This window comes from Sander lucioperca, chromosome 21, assembly GCF_008315115.2.
Source record: "Sander lucioperca isolate FBNREF2018 chromosome 21, SLUC_FBN_1.2, whole genome shotgun sequence".
NCBI classification, from domain to species: domain Eukaryota; kingdom Metazoa; phylum Chordata; class Actinopteri; order Perciformes; family Percidae; genus Sander; species Sander lucioperca.
Window position 1 is genome coordinate 28,467,678 of NC_050193.1, and position 7,988 is coordinate 28,475,665.

Consider the following 7,988-nt stretch of genomic DNA (forward strand, 5'->3'; position numbering starts at 1 on the left):
TTACGTCTTATTTTGTTATTGCTCATTGCTGCGATTCACTTTAAAAAAAAAAGAATCTTTTTGAAAACAGTAGACACGTTAAGGCGTAAGTGACTCGGAGAGAAGACATGATGTGAGGTCAAGCTCGTTCCCTGGCTCTGTCTGTGTGTCTGTGGGATGGGGGGGCATGGACAGACTGGATGAAGGACAGACATTACTCAGGACTGTCCTGTCCTCTGATGGCCCTGTTGTCCTGCGGCTGTGAATTATGCCATATGAACGTCAACATGTCATTGTGAAGAGTTATGGCTGTTGCATAACCGTGCAGGACACACGGATCTTCAAGTGTGGTTTATTGGCACTGACTGATTTGATAATAAAATAAAACATCACGTTCATTTTTTGTTTCACTTGTCTTCATTTTAAACAAATTGTATATCCGAATACAACACACATTTTCTATAGGCTCAGTCTGCCACTTTAAAAAAAAACAACAATTTCAGTGCTGGTTCAATAGTATCAGAATTTTGGATAGTCACCATGGAAACTTTAATTGGTCATGTGACAAGGGCTGGGAAGATTGGCAAAACAGGCAGCCAAGTGACAGTACTCTGATCCAATGGAAATCACAATTGTCAGATTGACAGCACTCTAGCCCAATGGATGGGGGGCTAATCATATTTTGGGGGCCACCCCGGGCCCCCTTCTAGCCCCGCACCTGTACATGTATTATAGTAGAGTGAAGATCAATCAGAAAGTTATGCAGTATTTTGTTTGTAAGAGTCTTAGTTTGCTAACACATATAGCTAACATTAGCTTACTAACAGCTAACCTGTCCTCTCTGGTAGACATAGGTTGCTAAAATAATCATTTGACATCTAATGTGGAACTTTGTAAGCTGTATAGTATTACATTGCCTGGGTGTTAGACTTTAAACTTTTTTTTTCAAGAAAAACTGCATAGAGTTAAAATAATAGTTCAACATTTTATAAGATAAGCTTTGGTGATTTCATTTTGTTACCTTTGAACAGAGCCAGGCAAGCTGTTGCCATCTGTTTGCAGTCTTTATGTTAAGCTAGGCTAACCGGCTGTAGCTTCATATTTCCTGTACTGTACCAGATTTAAGCATAACGTAGCAAGAAAATTAATAAGCATATTTCCTAAAATGTTGAACTATTCCTTTACATTTACATTGTTTTTATTCATGCACCACACAACAGCTTCTTCTCTGGCGATCATTTCATTAAAGTAATTCCAGCTGTCGCATGACTTCGCAGAAGTATATTTGGACTGCTACTTCCTCTGGCTTAATCAATGTTTAGAGGTGGATTTCAGATCTTGAGCCACAAATGACTCATAATATTTAAACACTCTCTTCATCCAGAGTATGCTTCTCTCCAAACAAATCTTGTCATCGTTAGGATGATGGATGGTGGTGGATAAGTGAGCGAGCTGGCTGGCTGAACGCTGCGCAGTGTCTCACCTCTTTCCCTCCATCTCCTAAATCTCTCGCAGCTGCAGCCAACCTGTTAATACAGAGAGATCACATAAGTACATAGAATTCCAATTAGGAAATAGTTTGCTTCAGTACGAAGAACATGATGAATTGAGCCCTGCATGATTTTGAGTTTAATCTTCAGTGAGAGGTGGTTTCACAAGATTGTACTACGTTCATCTGTAGCCCACGCATATAACACAAATAAACTTCATGTCTATCTAGTCTTGATATAAATCTGCAGGCTGTTCTCAGGAACCATTTGCACAGATAGCTACACAACGTAAAACACTGTAATAAGTAAACATGTATTTGTCTTTGTTATGTATTATTTTGTCTGTATTTTCTTGTGAATTTTGCATTTTAAGGTATGTATCTATTGATGAGTTTGCGTTCTCTACTGTCATTTATGTAAGTGTTGAGTTATTGTATTTAAAAAAGGGTCCATCTAGGGACATGCATTGCAAATTAACTTTGGCTATAAATGCTCTGGTGTGTGGCATAGGTCTATGCTGCATATATTGTCCTTATACAAATAAACATACAAAAAAAGTATGTATTCCACGTATTTATTACTGTATGCTCCACGTTGACTGTTGATGTATAAGAACGCTCTTGACTGCATAGGGTGGAGGTCGGATGGATGGGTCTGACCCAGAAAACGTGTGTTCCTGTCCCATGAGAGTTTTAATCCAAAATCTTAAGAAAGTGTCCTTAAACTTAACCGTCATTGCTGCATGGCGATCACTTTTTTAGTCGGCTAAACTCAACTGCACTGGCCTCTGAAACGGCCAACAGATCACAGTGCTCTGTAGCCGGCTCTCAGTAATCTTTCTGTCGGATAAATTTAACTGTTAAGACTGCTATACTTAACTGTCACGTGAGCCGCCGGCGGTCGCCTAATTTCATAGGATATCACACGAATTGGTGTGCATACGTTTTCGTACGATATCATACAAACCTGTTCGTGAGAATGCATTATAATCTGCAATAACCAGGTTTTGAATTTGAGCTGTTAAATGTGTTTTATTAGATATTATATGTATGTCTAAAGTATGTCTTCAAAGTGTCAATAATTGGGGTCAGTTCATGAGACATTGCACGTGTGTGTGTGTGTGTGTGTGTGTGTGTGTGTGTGTGTGTGTGTTAACGTGTATGTGTTTCTGTTGCTGCATAGCTCAATATAATCTGCCACTATTTCTCATAAGAGCACTATCCAACTTTTTTTTCCTTTTATGGGCTGTTTACTTTGGTGCCCTGCTGCTCTTCTGTGTTGCCAACTTTAACAAACTGACCTGCAAGGCATGCACATAGCACCCACCTATTCCTGTTAGGAATCACACACACACACACACACACACACACACACACACACACACACAGCATCAGATAGCATTCACAAACAAGCAATCACAGACGGCGGCTCTGTTTATGAAAGGTCGACGAGTGCAGTAATTTGAAAGTGCAGCAGATTGCTCGGCTCTGTGTAGTCTGCTGTGGAGGAATTTCCTCGAACCCCACAGTGATTGTTTTGCACGACCGCAAACACACTGACCGCCGCAATGTGTTCATCTATAAATACAAATCAGCTATACACCTTCTTCCTTCTGTATCTTTTCATCTCTTTCTTAAATCCAGTCCCTCATTTCTTTTTCCCTTCTATCTTTTTTTTATCATCTTACAACTTTCACCCTCTCATCATCCCTCCATTTAAAAAAATAAATTCTTGATTGTTGTTCTGCATCCTTTCCTCTTGGCTACGTATTCCTGCTCATTATACAAAGCTTAAGTCAAAAGTCTTGGAATCTACATGTTCTTTTGAGGATTCTAAACTTAAACGTTACAGCTGTATTTCAAGCTGAGCTTTGTCTGCCTGCCAGAGAAATACAGCTATATAAAAGGGTATAAAAGGATATATATGGCTGTAAAATGTATGAATATGTATAGAAATGGCTATCCTGGGACCTTTATTTTGAAGGCCTGAATTGACATTTTTCGTGTCAAGTTCAGAATTAGAATTTGGACCTTCAAATTTGCACCTTTGACCAATAGCAATAGCTATCTGTCTTGACAGGGAGTCCAAAGTGGGGTAAGCTATCGTAGCTTATTAGCTGTGTCACACTATTTCTTTTGTTTAACCTCCTCTATCGGATTATCAACTGCTCCACAAAACAGGAATGGTTTACAGTTACCCTAACCCAAGTCAATGGAACAAGTATTGTCCTGTTAGTGAACAAGCTCATCTAACAGGCTTGGATATAGCTTTATTTTCTTCTTTATTTTCCTCTAAAATGGCCTACTACAGATGAAATAGAGAAACACTAGCATGTTAGCGGTTAGCTTGTAATCTATCGTTACAGCAGTTCACCAACTATCCCAGCAAGTCACTACGCCACCAGAACTCTACTTTCAGGCCTTCATACTGCCATATTTAAAGGCTGCTAGGTATCTGTCCTAAACAATTTGTAATTGTGTTCTTTTTTTGTCACATTGTCAATATTCTGCCACTGAAATGTCAGTTTGTCATCCACATTTGATGGCTTCTCATCTCGTTTGCTGCATTTCCACTGCATGGTACGACACGGCTCTACTCAACTTGAGTCGCTCTTTTTTGGTTTTTCATTGGCAAAAGTTGTGGATAGCAGCTGGTACCTGGTACTTTTTTGGTAAGCAAGCTGAGCCGAGACTAGAAGGTGCAGTTAAAACACTGCAGAGAATCATCACTAGTGTTACACAGAACATCCTGCACAAACCAATCATTTTTACATAGTCAAGCTACCGTCAATTGCGACTGCAATTTTTTCATTCACTCGCTCCACATTATGAAAAATTGCAGCCCCCTCAAAAGAAGTCCAGACATTGTTGCTGATGAAAGAATCCAACGAGGCCTACACTGAGGGGTTACTATTTGCAGTGGCAAAGAAATGGCACCTGGAACCAATGTGAATCGAACCGAGTTGAGTCAAGCCGAATCATGCACTGGAAATGAGGCATTTGTGTGTCGCCCTCTCTTTATATATCTTTTTTTACATCTTTCTTTTACCCCAGCCCTCTATCTTTTCTGCCTCTTTGTGGTTTTTAAAAGTGGTCAGTGAAATCACATGTTTGCAGCCGCTAACACAACATGCCAACCAGTGAACCAACACATCGTCTGCAACTGAGTTGTGACACGCAGTCAGTCAGTGGTACAGAGTGACAGGATGCCACGGGGCCTGGCAGTTGCACCTAACAACCCCTTCAGCTTCCTTCAGACTCACATTCTCTCAGCTGTACATCTTATTTTAGGATAGCCCTGTCTCATAGAAAAAACAGACTAGAGCTGTGTCCTCGAATGACCAAGGCAGAATAAAGTTCCATAATCTTGAGTGCTGAGTAGCCCGTTCCTTAACAGTAAGTGTGAGAGATGAAGTTTTATTGATTTAAAGTTTTCATTCATCAAGACACATTTCAGAACTTGTCTGTGAAGGCTGTCATTAAGGGCAACTGGCGACGGGCGACTTGGTTAAAGGTGCTACGAAGACATTTGTCTCCCATCTGAGAGACTTCTTCAGTTCTGACTGAACGGTAGGGAAACCCAGCTAGTGCCGACCTTTCATCTCTTCCCAGGAAACTAAGCAAACGCCCACTTTTGCCCTCATGTGAGAATGCCAACGATGGTCGTTTAGACTTTGCCTCGCATGTCTCCGACGACTAAAAAGACTGTCGTTACAACAGCCAGTGGCACTAATGAACAAAGCGGAATCAACCATCCTGACAACAACCTCAGAGATGATAAATAGCTGGGTTTCCCTATGTTCAGTAAAAAAAAAATCATAATTGTTCATATATTGTCTTTGTCTGAAACGCTCCGTTTTAGCGCCTGTCTCTTTAATCCCCCTCCCAAAAAAGCCCAGCCTTCTCTAAATGTCTGCAACATCTGCACCTTTGAGTCTCTGCTCCATCAATGCAGCCAGGGAATGACGATAACGGCACGGTAGCGACACTTTCTACATATATATATATATATATATATATGTAGTATAGTTGTGACATCACAACAGCCAAACGGAAGTCCTGACGGCTGGTTTAAAGGCACAGTTTCTGAAAGTGGATTAAGCGTTTTCATACTTTCACAGTATTTATATGGCACCAAAAAAAACCATGGGAATCTAGCTTTTTGAAATATAGGATCTTTAAGAAGTTAAACTAGCTTGCAAAGTTTTAGAGAGGAGACACACCAGCCCGATAATTGGGCGTCGGGCCATCTGGCGAGGTCCGTGACTCGAGTCTGTTCCGTGTGTCCCGTGCCGGCGTCCGTCCGAGGAGCCGTCGGCCTTCATTTGGGCCGACCCGACATGTTCAGTCAGAGACAGGACAGTCGGGACTCGCCCGGAAATGGGGAGCAGATGAGCCTCTCAAAATCTGACGAAAATCTTTTAAACTGACCTTTGTTGATCTGAAATGAAGACAGATTCAGCAACTGCACGGCCTATTTCTCTCTTAAAATGTTTTCAGAAACACGTTTCGGTGAACTATTTTAGTCCAATATGAGATCGTATTCTGAACAAGCCGCCATGACAGTCTGGCTGTGAATTTCCGGAGAAAAAAGAACCATGTGACGCGTTCGTCCAATCAGCTGCCGGTTTTCATTTTCTGGGAAACAATCAGACTGTTAATGGAAACAATACAGAGCAGCGCCGCCTGCTGCTATGGAGACGTATTACGTTTCGCGCACACGCAGAGCGTACGCTCAAGTCGGCATCGCCTCAGTGTGTTCTGAGGCATTTTTTGGACCTCGGGACCCGACTGATCAGTCCGACTGGCTTTTCTACCGACGGTCGGCCCGTCTGGTTGGTGTGTCAGGGCCCTTACAGTGTAGATCTGACCTTGAAGTCATGATTTGATTAGTCTATATCCTTGACATTCCACTTTCAGGATTGCTCCGTTGTCACCGGAAAATCCGCCGGATTTCATTCATTTAGGCCCGATATCCGTTGCCTTGAGCTTCCTTTATGTTGGCATTTTAAACTCCGGTCGATTTGTGAGGACTATGGTTAACTGCTCCTCAGATCTCTGCAGGGTAAATCCAGACAGCTAGCTAGACTATCTGTCCAATCTGAGTTTTCTGTTGCACGACTAAAACGACTTTTAAACGTACACGTTCCACCAAAACAAGTTCCTTCCGAGCCTATTTTGCAGCGGCACCGCAGCATTTCTCTGGTGCTTGGCACCGCCCAACACGATTGTGATTGGTTTAAAGAAATGCCATTAAACCAGAGCACGTTTGCCTCCCATCCCCGAATGCTGTGTGGAGTAGCCAGACCCTCCTCCAGCACGCTTTGGAGGAGGGTCTGGCAAAGCGAGACAATAATTTGATGAACCAAACCAGAGTTGAAACACCAATAAATATCGGCCTTACATTAGCCAGGTGCAAAACACAGCACATAAAAACTTGATAAGCAGATGATATATATCAAGGTTCTGTTGCTGTGAGGTTGTTGGTTGTTTGCCCTCTTGTGGTCAAAGATATAGCAACTAGATAGTACTGTTGACCAGATGTAGCATAAATCATAGACTGTATGTTGTAAATCAATCAGAGGTTTGCACAGTGGAATATAACATGCCAGGGTATGTACCAATGTGTATTGGTATACTATCTATTAAGCAATGATGCATAAGCTCAGGCCTTAGCAGAGGAGTGCCTATCTACCGCAGCTAAAGCCCTGTGTAGTGGCAATCTGACCACAAAAAATGCCACTGGAGGGAATTTGATACCATTTCCAACACTTTCTGGCGCAAATAATAAGGTCCGCCATCGTCGGTAAATCCTTTATTTTATAAATGCATTTAAAAACTGACTGTGCAGACGAGATCTAAAAACATCACTTGCACACAGCTGAGATTGAAGAACTATGTGACTTCCCAGATCCTAATTCCTCAATCCCCCATTCTCACCTGTGATTCCCTTTCTAACCTCTGATTAGCACACATACACACAAGTGCGCAGGTGACGTAACAAACAAACACACACACACACACACACACACACACACACTATACACATAACACATGCACGCAGCACATGTCTAAATTGGTTACAAAACCCCGATCACATCGCGCAGAGGATTAGAAGTCAACTCGCCAAGACAACCACCCACCCACATAACCACACACTTTATTCAAAGCTGACTCTGGTATGCATGAAGTGTGTGTGATGCTGAGCTGTGGTCTGATACACAGCAGTGTGAAACCAAAGTAATCTGTCCTCTCTCACCCTCTCCCACACAGTGACTGACCAAACACTGAAGTAGGGCTGCAACTTACAATTTTTTTCATAGTTAGTCTGTTGATTATTTCCTCGATTAATCGATTAGTTGTTTGGTCTATAAAATGTCAGAAAATGGGGAAAAATGTCAATCAGTTTTCCCAAAGCCCAAGATGACGTCCTCAAATGTCGTTTTTTTTTTGTCCACAACTCAAAGATATTCAGTTTACTGTCACAGAGAGAAGAAACTAGAAAACTGCAACACTGCTC